This window comes from Lepisosteus oculatus, unplaced genomic scaffold (assembly GCF_040954835.1).
Source record: "Lepisosteus oculatus isolate fLepOcu1 unplaced genomic scaffold, fLepOcu1.hap2 HAP2_SCAFFOLD_94, whole genome shotgun sequence".
NCBI classification, from domain to species: domain Eukaryota; kingdom Metazoa; phylum Chordata; class Actinopteri; order Semionotiformes; family Lepisosteidae; genus Lepisosteus; species Lepisosteus oculatus.
Window position 1 is genome coordinate 438,911 of NW_027168430.1, and position 15,977 is coordinate 454,887.

Genomic DNA, 15,977 nt, shown 5'->3' on the forward strand with positions numbered 1-15,977 from the left:
ATACTCGAGGGTCATTTTCCTGTTCCACATGCGATTTCAACATTTTCCTTGGGAGATGTCAAGCCAGCAAGCCACTGCTGTGGTTCAGTGGCCAGTGTGGAGTTCAGTGGCCCTGTTGTACACAGAAAGCACTTTGAGCTCCTTGGACATGAAAAGTTCCAGATAAAAGCCATTTGTCATCCTTTCTCTTGGTGTCGATGTTGCTAATTCAGTGTACGGGCTTTCTCGTGCAGTTTCATGGTTCTTGTAACCCAAATCCTACACTAGCGTGAAGTGACCCCCCATTTCACAGCATTTTTCAGCTGATTTAAATTGTACCTAAAGGAGAAGCATTATTGAAGACCATCAATTACCAAGAGCTTTTGTCAAAAGTTTTGGTGGTAATTTTTAATGACCACAGAGCGCTGTGACCTCGGTTTTACATCTCACCAAAGAGACAGCGCCCTTTTACAACACAGCGTCTCCGTCACTATGCTGGGGCATTGGGACGCGCACAGACCTCAGGGTGAGCGCCCCCCCACCGGCACCATTAACACCGCTTCCAGCTGGAAACTTTGTCTTTCCCTGTAGCTCACCCTCATCCGGGTACTGACCTGGCTAACACCTGCTTTGCTTCAGTGGGTTTTCAGTTGCGAGTTGCAAGGGGATGCAAGTGATGGAGCCGCTCGCTGCAAAAGCTACTGCATTGGCCGGGAATCGAACCCAAGCCTCCCACGTGGCAGGCGAGAATTCTACCACTAAATCACCAATGCTCAGTGCCTGGACCTTCAAAAAAGACGCTTTTTTGGTGCTCTGTGCAAAACGCGTCGACATCTGCTTCCAGCTGCAAAATGCCATTTGCAGACGCTGAAGAATTTATTTCCAAGGCAGCGGGTACAAGCGATTTGGCGTTTTAAAACAACCAGGAACAGCAAAGAGGTGCGCTTCTTTGCTTGCGCCAGAATACAACGACAGGAGGTGCGAGTTGCAAGGGGATGCAAGTGATGGAGCCGCTCGCTGCAAAAGCCACTGCTTTGGCTGGGAATCGAACCAGAGCCTCCCGCGTGGGAAGCGAGAATTCTACCACTGAACCAACAATGCTCAGTACCCCTGCCTTGAAAAAAGACGCTTTTTTGGTGCTCTGTTAAAAAAGCGTCGACATTACCTCTTTCAAAAGGCTTCACTTTCCTAGTAACATTCCAAGGCTCATTGAACCCGGGCTGTTTCCTCTAGCGGTATAGTATTGCAGTTAGACAGCACGATGCCTGCAAGACTATGTCACGCTCTGACGAGACTGTCAAAAATTGCTTTCGCCGATTGTATTGCAAACCGGCGGAAGCGGGGTATTGGGAAAAGTTTTCAACTAGCAATAATCGCGCCTCGGCTAAACCTCACAGGCTACGATACTGCCAATGCGCAAAGCTGACGGTTGCCAGGCAACCGCGGGGATCCTATGGAAATCGTTATCAATCGTCTCATGGCATGTTTTGCTGTAACGCTTCATATTTGTCGTCTTCTTCTTCTAGCTTGAGGTTTTAAAGAATTTCATGACAGACAAGGGCTCCGTCGGGAACAAAGGGCGTTGTGAGAAAACCGTTGCTTATTTTCAGCAGCAGAAATACAACCCTTTAAATACAAGATGACAGAACAATGACGAAGGGCATGCCGGGAGGAACTCATGCACTACAGAGGAAAGGGGGCGGGCACGTACAGTTCACATTCAAGCCACAAGTACTCTTCTCGGATGTTGCACAAACAAATCCAAACGTCCTGAAAGCATTGCAGCATGTTTGTGTCCCACTTCCCGTGGCTGCAGGACGACTGACACGAAGGGACAAACACAATCTGTGGCGTTTAGCGTGACATAGTCTTGCAGGCATCGTGCTGTCTCACTGCAATACTATACCGCTGGAGGAAACAGCCCGGGTTCGATGAGTCTTGGAATGTGACTAGGAAAGTGAAGCCTTTTGAAAGAGGTAAAGCACTGCACAACGGAATTGAGGGAGAATCTTACAGGGGATTCTGAGCGGTGTCTGCATACACGCAGTCCGATACGGGTGCTGAAAGCTTGAGCTACTCTCAATGTCATGCTGCCTTTCCTCGGAGTAAATCTTTTACATTGAAAGAATGCTTCTCGCAGGTTCAAAAAGGGACCCTTGTTAATTGGAGAAATCAATGATTTCGAATGAATTCTGTATGCGTTAAAAGACAGCTATACACAGAAAACATGCAGGACACTGCTCATGATGTTTCCCGAGCCGAAACACAGTGCGTTTTTCAAAGCCATCTGACAAAGCCCGCCCACTGAAAACTGCAGCAGATCGTGTAAAGACGTTCAACTTTGTAACTACTGCACGCACAGGAAGCAGAATAAATTCCTCTTTTCAAACTGTCAAAGGTTTGCTTTGTGAACGCAGCAGGACATCGCACAATCTCTTTTGAACGGGGACAAACAATTTCTTATGGGGCGCAGTAAGTACAGACGTTTAAAGAGCTCCACTCATGCCGACGATGCAGCATGAAGAAGCGCAACCTAACGTTTGACAGACAAAAGCCGGGCGCCGCTACGAGCAATATGAAATCAAACTGACAGCACACGGCGTTTCGCGCTGACTCAAAAGTGATCTCGACAGACGCTGTTCTCTGCATAACGCTGAAAGAGCTAAAGAGCGTTTCTGTTGAGACGTAACAAGCTTGTTTCTTTCTACCATGATGTTACCATGACAAAATCTGTCTTTAAACACCTTGCTCAAAAATTGCTTTCGCCGATTGTATTGGAAACCGGCGGAAGCGGGGTATTGGGAAAAGTTTTCAACTAGCAATAATCGCGCCTCGGCTAAACCTCACAGGCTACGATACTGCCACTGCGCAAAGCTGACGGTAGCCAGGCAACCGCGGGGATCCTATGGAAATCGTTATCAATCGTCTCATGGCATGTCGTTGCTGTAACGCTTCATATTTGCGGCCGGACACTTCCCGCCCCCCAAAGAAAAGAGCGCCAATCAGACAGGCGGAGACCGAGGACTCGCAGAGCAGAAGGCCACAGTCGCCGTAATAAGAGCGATTGTGAGCGGTTTTGTTTTCTCTCTTTGACCAGCCCAGCTGCGCCCCACCCAAAGGCAGGGAAGCACAAAAATTGTATGGAACTCATTCATGCTCCTCTCCATGGAAATCTTTAGTAAAAGGCAAAAGATTTGTACGAGATGAAGAGAAACCAGAGTGCGTGGCTGGACAGCTGCAGGAGCCCAGGCCGCCTTCAAGTCCTCTCCCCTGCCGGTCGTGGTTGGCAATGCACCTGGCCTTACAAACGAGCCAGTGGGGCCCGTTCAGCTCCGGGCTCATCGCCTGCGGCTCTCGGCTTACCTGGCAGGGGAGATACCTTGATCAGCCTGTAGTTGGAGTAGTTGGATTGTTTTCTTGTTTTGTGGAAGCAGTGTTTGTTTTGCAGTTTGAGATGGCAACCTTTGGATCCCGCAAGAATGCTGTACGTTTTGAGCTTTTGGATGACCTCTTCATGGATCGTATGCAGTTCAGCAGAAAAGTGTTACAGAAGGAACTTGGCTTTGAACCTCGGCACTTGTATTTCATCTTCGCTCTCCCAGGTCAGAAAGCATTTGAGGTTGTTTTTGCTACCTATTCTCTGTTTGAACAATGTGTGGATGTGTTTGAGGCAAAAAGAGGGAAAGTTCCTGCCCTTGAGAAGATCAACTTGCAGCCTCTGACACAGAGAGAGAGGTTGTTATGTTCTCGGAAATGGCAAAGACGGAGGACATTCACACCTGGCTTAAGCAGTACTGCACCGTCCACCATGGAACTGAGGTTAGAGATGTTGACGGTATAAAAACAGGAACAAGGAAATTCGAGGTTCGCTTGCTACCGGACAATGTAAATGGAGGCTTAAGGCACCTGCCCTCTACAATCCGGCTGGGCGCCTGCAATGGCTATGTTTTTTATGTGGGACAACCAAAGGTGTGTCGGCGCTGTGGTGCTGTGGGACACCTGGCATCGTCCTGCACTGTGAAATGCTGCAAGACCTGTGGCAAACAGGGACATTAAGCCTCTGACTGTTCAATGCTGCCAAAGTGCAATTTATGTGGCTCGGAAGGACACGTTTTTAAGAACTGCCCTCACGCCTACGCCTATAAACTCAAAATGAGAAAGGATGAGGCAGTGCTTGTTTCAGCCAAACCGGCCTGAAAAAGCCAAAGCAAACAACAAGTCAAACAAAGAACCCTTGTTGGACAAAGAGTCTCAGCCTCCAGCCAGGATCAGTCCTGCTGTGGCTCCGGGGCCGGTGGAAGAGAAATCCACTACGCCCCCACAACCGCAGACTGCACCAGACAAGCACGAGGGTTTGAAAACCCCAGAGAACAGCGAGGACCCCTCCCCCACTCCTGCTCCTCAGAACGAGGGCCAGTGTGGGGCCCCCCGGTGGAGCGGGTCCAGCGAGGATACCCAGGATTCAGCGGAGCTGCTTTTCTCAGACTCTGCAAGTGCTACAGATGCCCTCCTCTCCTCCATCCAGTCCATCACGGAGGATCTGCAACAGCTGGTGGGTGAGGGGGAAGAGGAGACTGGTGCATCGGCTGCACCCCTTTCCCCTCGGTGCTCCCAGGAGCTGGACTTGAGGAAAAGGAAAAATGACTCTGTTTTCTCCCCGAGCGAGGAGGAAGGAGAGCATGGCGATGGGGACAGCTGGAACCCCTCCACCCCTCCTTCTACCCCCTTCCTTGAAATGGACTCCGTGAACGCTTTTACTGCTGCCACCCTGATGAAGGCTCATTCAGAGGATGGCTGGCAGGAAATTGGTAAGAAGAAAAAGAAAAAGAAGAAGGTAACAGTTGAGACCGAAGAGAAATGTGTTTTGTAAAGACTGGTTCCACTTTCTTATGTAATATGGCTCTAAACATAATTTCTCTTAACACCAGAGGTATCAATGACAGAGTTAAATGCCAGTGTGTCTTTGATTACCTCCAGCAGAGAGAGGGAGATGTGTTGATGTTGCAGGAGTGTGCTTTAGCCTATCAAGAGAGGTATAAAAGCTTTGAAGATAGGTGGGATAAAGGGCCTTCTGTTTGGTCAGGGGACAATAACAACAGAGCCTCTGGCGTGGCCATTCTTTTCAAAGGATGGGCTTTCAAATTGAAAAGTATTCAGAGGGTCATAGATGGCAGGTTGCTGTGTGTGGATGTGGAATGGGGGACCGTTAACCTGCGGCTAATCAATGTGTATTGTCCTACTGACGTGGGAGGAAGGGTGGAGCTACTCAAGGCACTCTCTCCCCTATTGTTAAGTAGCACAGACGTGATAGTGGGAGGGGATTTTAATTGTATCTTAGAGCACACAGACAGGCAGTCTAGCTCTCCGATAAAATTGGATTCCAGCTCACTGGCCCTGCAAAACTTAGTTCAAGACTTTAAACTCTCAGACACATATAGATGTATATATCCCACAACAGCAGGATATACATGGTCAGGGAGGAATAGCAGCTCCAGAATTGACTATTGCTTTGTCTCAGAGAGAGTGAAAGTTGTTGGGGTCACTCTTCAGCCTGTCTTCTTCTCAGATCATCAGGCTTTAGGGTGTAGAGTGGAACTCCAGGGCGGGACTGTCTTTGGCCCAGGCCTCTGGAAACTCAACACAAAGCTGCTAGAGAACGAGGGGGTAGTATCCCGCTACAAGGAGAAACTATCACAGTGGCTGTCCTTGCAGTGTCTGTACGGGTCAGTAGGAGAGTGGTGGGAGGAGGTGAAGATGAGGACAAAGGCCTTTTTCATGGCTGAGGGAAGGAAGGCTGCTGCCAGACGGAGAGGAGTGCTAGCCAGGAAACAGAGGCAGCTGCAGCGTCTCTACACGATGCTGCACAGTGGCTTCGATGTGCTCGAGGATATCACCCTTTTAAAAAAGGACATCCGGAGCATAGCCAAGAAAGTAGTCGAGGAGTGCTGTTAAGAAGCAGAGTGCAGTTCTTGGAAGAAAATGAGAAGTGTACTCGCTTCTTTTTCAGGAAAGTGGTAGGCTCCAAGTCTGTCATGGAAAGTGTAGTTGATGAGGAGGGACGAGAGAGAACAGAGCCGAGTGCTATCCTCTCCTGCACCGAGGCCTTCTACTCAAGACTGTACAGCTCTACAGAGGTAAAGGATGAAGAAATTCATTTTTTTACCTCAAAGCTAGAAAACGTTTTGAGTGAAGAAGATAGGGAAGTACTTGAGAGGGATTTGACAGTAGAAGAGCTGAGACAGGCTATGGAGAGCTTACAGAAGGGGAAAACTCCGGGTGCTGACGGGCTCCCTAAAGAATTTTATTGCACCTTTTGGGATCTGCTTCAGGATCCGCTACTGCTCCTATTCGAGGAAAGCTATAAGACAGAATTGCTGCCTGACTCTTTAAGAGAAGGCACTATCTCTCTCTTGTTTAAGAAAGGAGCAAAGAATGACATAAAGAACTGGAGACCCCTCAGCCTGTTAGGCGTGGACACTAAGATCCTGTCCAAAGCCCTTTTCCTGCGCCTACAAAATGTAGTGGCCTCACTGGTAGGGAAAGAACAGACTTGTGGGATAGTAGGACGCCTGATGAGCGACAACCTGGCCTTGTTGAGGGATGTCTGTCTGTACTCAGAGGATCGCTCCCTCCCTCTGTGCGTTTTAGGTGTAGACCTAGAAAAGGCCTTTGACCGCCTAAACCGGCAGTACTTAACATCGGTACTTGAGCACATGAAGTTTGGCCCCATCATGAGAAAGTGGATTAACCTGCTGTACACAGGTAGCAACAGCAGAGTAATGGTTAATGGCAATAGATCACACCCCTTTGAAGTCTGTTCAGTAGTGAGGCAGGGCTGCCCATTATCCCCTTTGTTATTCGTTTTGGCTACGGAGCCCTTAGCCTGTGCCTTGCGCCAGGATCAGGCCATTAATGGGATACCAGTGCCTGGAAGTGGGGGAGGAGAGGTAAAGACATCTCTATACATGGATGACGTCACCCTGCTCCTCTCTGACAGTACCTCAATTAGCAGAGCTCTGCAGTGTTGTGAGCGTTTCTCTTTGGCTTCCTCTGCAAAAATTAACAAATCTAAGAATGAGATTTTTTATCAGAACTGGAGGGAGCCAAAAGAAGGACATGATCTCATGCTGCAAGAGAAGAGAATTAAGGTCCTGGAGAATTAATTGCTGGCTTGGCATCTCCCAAGGAAAATGTTGAAATCGCACGTGGAACAGGAAAATGACCCTCGAGTACGAGGGAAAAAAAAGAAAAAGATCATCTGGAGCGCGCCAACCCATGTCCGGACAGCCCAGATCCCTCGACGAGGTGGCCGAGTGGTTAAGGCGATGGACTGCTAATCCGTTGTGCTCTGCACGCATGGGTTCGAATCCCATCCTCGTCGCGCTCCATGTCTGACACGTGTGCCCGTTCGGCGTTGGCCCTCCTGTCATTTGCTCCGGTTCTAGAGCCGTGCATTTTCTAGCGGTGGCTGAACATGGTATAGTAGGCTAACGTCGGTATCGAGCAGTAACAGTAACGGTATTTACGTGCCGCTGCTGCCAAGTGGCTCTGGGTTGAGACCGCGTTTTCACTTACTTGCAACGCAAACGGAGAAAGCGATTTTTGACAGTCTCTCGAGAGACTGCGCTAGGTGTTTAGGGATAGACTTGTCAGTTCCCCCTGGGATGGTGGCCTCTCAAATAGTTTGTGATTCCTCTAGACGTTTATACAGTAGAAGCCTGCTTCGTGGCTTAAATCCAAGCTAAGGAAACGAGTTAGAGGTTTGATGCAGAACTGCGAATTCAATTAAGGGGAACACTACTGTACATTGCACTGTATGTGTGAGGAAAGCTGCCCCCTTCAGTCCCTTGTCGACCGAACAGAGGACTGTAAAGGATACCGCCAAGAAACTTAAGGATGCTGGTTGGAATCCAGCTCCAAAGAAGCCCCTTTGGGTGTTATGTCATCAAAAAGTAAGAACAGCGAATCTCCCTTTGATCAAAAGCGCAACAGAGCTGTTTTCCGTGGAGCAGGTTTCAGACCCGTAGACCTGTTTTCCCAAACGCGAATCTCCTGTTTTAGAAGTGCTTTGGGCGGTGTAGCGGCGAGGCTTATTAATAAGAAAGAATTAAGTGTTTCTGAGCTTTCCCAAATTAGGCCTCATCTCTCTGTTCATCTCTGTGGTGCAGCCACAGAGAAACTATTCATGCAGGCTGATTTAAGGTTTCCCTTGATAAGGGACAGCTCCCAAAGGGGGATGCACTTAGCTAAGCCTGGCTATCATGATCAATGGTCATCCATTGGCGCTTATCTGTCTAGGGAGTGCCAGATGGACATCTGGACTGCATTCCTAAGTGTCAGGAGTAAGTGACTCATATCTCACCTTGATCAACCAATCAGGGACTGGTAGGGCCGAGTAACCCACGTGGGACTCTGATGCCCATGGAACTTTCAGCCAATCAACGAGCTGAAGTTCCTCCAGGTAAAAACAGGCAACACAGAGAGCCTGAGAGATTCAGTGGGAATTCAGTAGAGATTTCTGTGGAGTTTTCTAAAGGGAATTCAAAGGAGAATTCCAGGGCAGGACAGCCCAGGAGCAGAAGGCTCCCAAGGGCAGGACATTCTCACAGCGCGCCTCCTGACCATCCTGAGACTCAGCCCGGACAACCACGGAACGGCCAGTGTGTCCGAGTGCCAGAACTTTCCTTTGTTCTAAGAGTCTAAAGCGGAGGTTGCCAGAGAGTAACCAGAGGATCCACCCGAGGTTAGCACCAGCAGCAGGCCTCGTGAACAGGTCGGAACTGTGGACAGTTGAATCACTATTCAGAACTAGCTCTTCATCAGGAACGAACCGGTCTTCTTCTTGACTTGCTGGGACCCACAGTCATCTTTTCTCCTGTGCACAAACTTTGCTAGTTAAAGCCAACACTAACTAGCCGGTCAGTGAGCATCAGCAGCGCACCGTCGCAACCCGCACAGCACAGCCTGGCACCTAGACAGAGAGCACGGATTGGACAGCAACAAGCCTGCAACTGTTTCTTTGTGCCCGCAGGAGATCTGAATCCCCAGAGATTGGATGAGTATTCAACTTCACTGCATTACTGCTCGCGAATTCAATTGTTATCCCAACCAGTTGATATCAATTTAATTCCTAAGAGTTATGTACTTGTTTTCAGTATCTAATGTAGAAGTTATTACCAGGTTCATTTATGAAATGGTCTAAATGAATGATATACTGAATGTATGTCCTCTTGATATGTGTAACACTTTGTAACTGACTGAATATATACCTTTTGTATTCTGATAACCCTCTCGATAAGATCTGTTCGTTTTACATGCATATTCTATGTATTGTAACGCCCTCGCCTGGTGGTGAGGAGGAAGCGCCCCTAGGCGCTCGTAGTACCGCTGGGCATGCTGGGAGTGGTAGCCGGAGTGCGGTCTACGCGAGAGAAGCTCGCCCCACACCCAAAGTCCGTCAAGGCCCCCTGCGCCCTGTGGGAGGCCTTGGAGGTAAAGGACGGGGTGCTGCGCCGGGGGTGGCGGGTACCCTCCAGTGGCGAGGTACGGTGGCAGCTGATGGTGCCTTGGTCGCTCCGCGGGGCGGTGCTCCGAGCAGTGCATGGCCAGCCGGGCGTGGGGCACTTTGGCGGTAAAAAAACCCTGTAGCGCCTCCGAGGCCATTTTTATTGGGGTCTTTGCCACCGGGACGTGGAGTGGTACTGCCGAACGTATGCAGTGTGCGTGGCGCAGAAGGGTCCCCCCGAGCGCTCTCGGGCCCCCCTCCAACAACACCAGGTGGGGGCTCCTATGGAGCGGGTGGGGGTGGACGTTTTGGGCCCGTTTCTGCGCACCGAGGCCGGGAACCTCTACGTCTTGGTGGCCATGGATTATTTTATGAAGTGGCCGGAGGCCTACGCCCTCCCGGACCAGAGTGCCCCCACGGTGGCCGATGCACTGCTGGAGGGGATGTTTGCCAGGCTGGGGGTGCCGGAGGAGTTACATAGTGACTAGGGGCGTAACTTCGAGTCCCAGGTCTTTGCCAGAGTGTGCCAGCGCCTGGGGATCACTAAGACGCGGACCACACCTCTGCATCCCCAGAGCAACGGGTTGGTGGCGCGGTTTAATCGTACGCTCACCACCCAGCTGGCCACCCTGGTGTCCCGGCACCAACGGGACTGGGACCGCCACCTCCCCCTTGCACTCTGGGCGTATAGGACCGTGGTCCAGGAATCCACCGGGTGCACCCCAGCCTCACTCATGCTGGGCCGGGAAATGTGAACCCCGGTGGACCTGGTCTTCGGCCCGTCGCCCGGAGACGGGTCGGCACCGCTGGCTGGACCGGACTACGAATGGGACCTGCGGCAGCGGATGCAGCAGGTGCACAGCTTTGCACGGACCCACCTGACACAGGCGGGGGTCCGGCAGAAGCGGCACTACGACCTGCGCTGCAGGGGGCCTGCCTTCCAGCCCGGGGACTCGGTTTGGGTGTACAACCCGCGCCGCCGCAAATGCCTCAGCCCTAAGCTGGCGCCGTCGTGGGAGGGGCCCGCTGAGGTACTCTGGGTGGTGGGCGAGGTCTGCTACCGTGTCCGGTTGCGAACACGGGGGAGAGTGGTGGTCCTGCACCAAGACCGGCTGGCCCCCTACCAGGCCCGGGAGGAGGAGCCGTGTGGGGAGGCTCTAGAGGACCAGCCGGGGCTGGAGCCGGCCGATAGTGGGGCGTCTGTGGGTCGCCAGCCGTCACCGTGGCCAACGGCTTCTCACGCAGGGTTCCACAGCAGTTAGCCGAGTACGAGTACAGCCTGAGGGGGGTGTTCGACGTCGGCGAGACGCCAGACGCTTCAGGTTTTTAAGGAGTAAGAGTGCAGGGGGTCTAAACCTGCGATCCAGTGTGTTGAAGTATTTCACAACACTACCCCTAGCACATCTGGAAATAAATCCTCATAATGATTATTGCCCTGGGCATGTACCAAAAAATCACTGAGCATATATATATATATCACTGTGTTGAAGCTAGAGACACAGAATAAGTGCAAACACATACAGTGTTCCTGCACCTTTGACCTCATCCAGAATGTATCGTTTTTTGAAAGGGATTGCTGTCAGAATGCACAACTGAATCCCAAACAGAATCTCTAGTCAAATATGATCATTTGTGAAACAGGCAAATGAGTCTCTCAGGTGCCCATTGCTCATTTTCAGACACAATTATGCAATACTTTCACCATGCGTTGAGCAATAGGGATTAAAGATACCAGAGGTAAGGTTAAAAGTGATTCTGAGGTGCAACACATCAGTGATACAGCTAGGCATCTGAAATGCGGGGTTTGAGAGCCCTTCAGGGAACACCATACCCTAAAGGTACCAAAAGTCCACTAGTATAAGCATTAAGCCACTGTCACCCCTGTTACAATGTGATTGCTACATATCTTCATTTCTTTGGTTTTTAAGGAGTAAGAGTGCAGGGGGTCTAAATCTGCGATCCAGTGTGTTGAAGTATTTCACAACACTACCTGTAGCCCGTCTGGAAATAAATCCTCATTCTGATTATTGACCTGGGCATGTACCAATAAATCACTGAGCATATATATATATATATCACTGTGTTGAAGCTAGAGACCTTTATGTAATATTATGATGCTAAAATGTCATTTTCACATATATTAATGTAATAAATGATTGCTTATGCTTTATAAACAAATCTAATTAAAATAAAAGCTTACGTTTTGTATTTAACTTGTACCATAGAACATGATTTGCTTTGTATTTCAAGCCCACAAAGTGTCCAACTGACGCACTACATGATATAAGGAAGATTATCACATGCATATCGGTATTATCTTTCTTATGAAAATGCATTCCTTTCATTACCTTTTACTTTTTAAAATGAACTCAAATTGTGTATAATGTAATAATTTAAGTAGAATAGATTCTAATAATATAATGATCCAGTGTGTTGCACTACTTCACTGCTTCACTGCTCTATGCCGTCTGGAAATAAATCCTCAGACTGCTTACTGCCCTGGGCATGTACCAATAAATTACAGGAGCACATCTATATATCACTGCGATGAAGCAGGAGACACACAATCACTGCAAACACATCCTAAATACAGTGTTCCAGCACCTTTGACCTCATCCAGTACGTATCATTTCTTGAAAGGGATTGCTGTCCGAATGCACATCTGAATCCCAAACAGAATCTCTAGTAAAATACGATCATTTGTGAAACAGGTAAATGACGGTCTCAGGGGCCCATTCCTCATTCTCAAGAAACATCTATGCAGTACGTACACCATGCATTGAGCAATAGGGATTAAAGACACCACAGGTAAGGTTAGAAGTCATTCTGACTATATTCTAAAATATTGGACTCATATTCTTATGATGGCAGTCACTTATGATAGTGACAGAGACGCTGTGTTGTAAAAGGGCGCTGTCTTTTGGATGAGATGTAAAACAGAGGTCACAGCAAGCTGAAAAACACGTTTTGAAAAGTGTGCTTTTCCTGCCCCAGAAGTTAAATGGGGGTGACCAAAGTTGCCCAAACGTGTTTATTTCTGCTGAAAAACCCGTTTTGACAGCTTCTGCACAGTGGGGTTAAGGGCTGACTCAGTGGGCTCTAATGAGCCAGGCAGCTACATTGGGATTCCAAGGTTTGAAAAAATACGTTTATTTCGAGCTGAAAAACAAGTTTTGAAAAGTGTGCTTTTCCTGCCCCAGAAGTTAAATGGGGGTGACCAAAGTTGCCAAAATATGTTTATTTCTCTGTCACTATGCTGGGGAATTGGGACCCGCACAGACCTCAGGGTGAATGCCCCCCCGCCGGCACCATTAACACCGCTTCCAGCTGGAAGCTTTGTCTTTCCCTGTAGCTCACCCTCATCCGGGTACTGACCTGGCTCACACCTGCTTAGCTTCAGTGGGTTTTCAGTTGCAAGTTGCAAGGGGATGCAAGTGATGGAGCCGCTCGCTGCAAAAGCTACTGCATTGGCCGGGAATCGAACCCGAGCCTCCCGCGTGGCAGGCGAGAATTCTACCACTAAATCACCAATGCTCAGTGCCTGGACCTTCAAAAAAGACGCTTTTTTGGTGCTCTGTGCAAAACGCGTCGACATCTGCTTCCAGCTGCAAAATGCCATTTGCAGACGCTGAAGAATTTATTTCCAAGGCAGCGGGTACAAGCGATTTGGCGTTTTAAAACCACCAGGAACAGCAAAGAGGTGCGCTTCTTTGCTTGCGCCAGAACACAACGACAGGAGGTGGACAACGTAGTCGGCAGGATTCGAACCTGCGCGGGGAGACCCCAATAGATTTCTAGTCCATCGCCTTAAGCACTCGGCCACGACTAAGGCAAACCCCGCCGCCGCTGCGTTCTTGCTACAATCTTACCTGGATCGCGAGGCGCCGGCGGAAGCCTATTTCAAAGTCGTTCTCCGTTTCAAAAAAACATTTCCAAAATACAAGCCTTGCAGACAGACACGCCTCAGAGGACTTAAGGGTGGCTTCATGTCGGAATGATAAAGTCTCCCCGTCCGGACATGAAAATGCAACTTTGTTACACACAAAAAAAGACTTTCAGAGGCTTCCCGGATGTTTCCACCAGATTAAAATATTCACCGACGCAATGTCCATTCTGGAAGTCTGGTTGAAGCGGTTGAAGCGGTTTAGTCGGGATTTGTTCACCGTCCGTGTAGAGAGCCAGAAAGTTAATGTTGTAGTGTTTAAATTTGAAGGGGTTTTGTGTAAAACTGCCGCTGAATGCCGCTTTGTCCACAAACCCCAAAATTACCACTTTGGGTAACTGTCCGAGAAAGAGGTTTTCTTGGTTACACACATGGCTCCCTGCAGGCAGGCTGAAGACTTTCATCTGTACGCGGTCTATGGGGTATTTAGGTATTTAGTGGTGCGACCGTCAGGAGTGCTTCGGCGTTCACAAACAAAGATGCAGAGAGTACGCTCAGTTTGTGTTCTCCGATGTTGTTCATTAAGCAGAAAGCATCTCTGTTGCGCGTGAGTTTTATTTTCAGGTCTACGCCATTCAGTAGTCCCAGTGGGCAAAAGACGTATAATATACGTCTATTAAACGCATACCTTAGACGTCTAAATGTGGTCTACAATTCGTCTAGAATGAAATTCTAATATACGTCTAAAGTTATACGTCAATTATACGTCTATGTTTAGACGTTCATTATACATAAATGGTTGGAGTTCTATTATACGGATAAATTTAGAGGACTATTATACATATATGGTTGGAGTTCCGGATAACTTTAGAGGTCTATTATACGGATAACTTTAGAGGACTATTATACGTATATGGTTAGAGGTCTATTATACGTATACCTTTAGAGGTCTATTATACGTATAACTTTAGAGGTCTATTATACGTATATGGGTAGAGGTCTGTTATACGGATAACATTAAAGGTCTATTATACGTATATGGGTAGAGGTCTATTATACATCAAAGATAGATTTTATAGGCGTAGAAACAAGTAAACCAAGCCAATGATTAGGTTTAGAAATGTATTCTGAAAATACACATTCACACCTGAAACATATGTATTTCAAATTATACATTGTATACAATCAATCAACAATCAACATATGGGCAATAATCATAAAAAACACAACTAGTCTTAAACTTCAGCTACAAATTCTGGTAACATGGCAATATACAGTATAGTAATGACAAACACAAAACTAATTACATTAACACACTAACTCAAAACCACATTTTGATTCAAATATACATTTTAAAATGTACAACTTCTATATTTCCAAGAAAAAAAAATATTACAATGGAAGTTAAGACGATTTTTGTCCACTATTTGCAAACCCTGTCTAATTGTCCTAACAGTTAGAACCAAAAACCTATTATTTTCAGTGTCCAGATCTCCTGGCCCCCTGTCTTTCATATGCATTCTTCAAGTAACACATTGCATGCTCCTTTATTTCTTTTTCTGTTGATGTAGGGTGGGACTTCAGCACCGCAGCTAGGAGAAAATTGTATAATATTACTTCCCAAATAAATGATGATTATCTTCTTTAGTATAATCTAAAAAGTGAACGGTTTACTAAGCTCAAAACTGAAATAAATGTATAAAATTTGGCTTGCATCATAGCAGTTGAGCAATGAAGTCTGTCCTAATTAAAGAGTACCCAAAGTTTGAAAGTACAACATAGAATAAGAATAGAGAAACGGCAAAACAATTTTGTGTCATCTTCCCCATTCACACTATTTTATGTGCCATTTTTTGCTTATTCACGTACTATTTTAATCAAAATAATATTAAGAAAGATCTGTATGTATTCAGATAGTATTATTATTGTTCATACTTACTCGTCAAAAGAGGATTGCTGAGATATTTGCGGATATACTTCTACGTTTGAAAAACGTGTCCAAAATTGTGACCAACGAATACTAGCAATGCATTGTGGTATATATGCGGAAAATATGCTGGGTTCGATATTTTCTCAACGTATGCGTTTATTAATGTTGTCGATATTATGGTTGAAATATAACATTGATAATACATCGCGGCTATGTGCCCCCTGCTATGAGCTGATGTGCAATTTTAACGCATGTAGTTAGTAAGGATCGGTCACTGTTGTATGGTATTATATATAATGACATTATGGAATAGGATGGGGACAGGCCTGGCATCACGGGGGGAGGGGGGAATGTTGCCCCTTCAGTTTTGGGCAAAAAGATTTACCTAACTTAATTTGCGCCCTAAAAAATAGTTGTACTTTGTCAATGGTCAGACAACACTAAATGACACGAACAGTCACTCAGTCTGTTTGATGGGCAGGAGGGCTATCCGTCCAGGAGCTGCACATATCAGTGTCGTTATTGAGTGTCAACATTACGATCCTGTTTGCTCAGGTGGACCGATTCCTTGCAGTAGTTTATCATTATACTTAAAATCGTTATATAACTAGGACTAGTTATAGCAGTCTGTGCTTTCTGTTGGTTTTACAACATTTTTTCTTAACGATTCAGAACGTCCA

At 47.5% G+C, this 15,977-nt stretch overlaps 4 non-coding genes across 4 annotated transcripts; 1 reads left to right on the forward strand and 3 right to left on the reverse strand.

Moving 5' to 3' along the window:
• Window positions 1-1,261: 1,261 nt before the first annotated feature.
• Window positions 1,262-1,403, reverse strand: LOC138236875 (U4 spliceosomal RNA). Its single transcript, XR_011188855.1, has one exon. It is a non-coding gene; the product is annotated as a U4 spliceosomal RNA (small nuclear RNA).
• A 1,307-nt stretch (window positions 1,404-2,710) lies between these two features.
• On the reverse strand, window positions 2,711-2,855 carry LOC138236880 (U4 spliceosomal RNA). Its single transcript, XR_011188860.1, has one exon. It is a non-coding gene; the product is annotated as a U4 spliceosomal RNA (small nuclear RNA).
• A 230-nt stretch (window positions 2,856-3,085) lies between these two features.
• On the reverse strand, window positions 3,086-3,202 carry LOC138236891 (U5 spliceosomal RNA). Its single transcript, XR_011188870.1, has one exon. It is a non-coding gene; the product is annotated as a U5 spliceosomal RNA (small nuclear RNA).
• A 4,076-nt stretch (window positions 3,203-7,278) lies between these two features.
• Window positions 7,279-7,360, forward strand: trnas-gcu (transfer RNA serine (anticodon GCU)). Its single transcript has one exon. It is a non-coding gene; the product is annotated as a tRNA-Ser (tRNA).
• The last annotated feature ends 8,617 nt before the right edge of the window (window positions 7,361-15,977 follow it).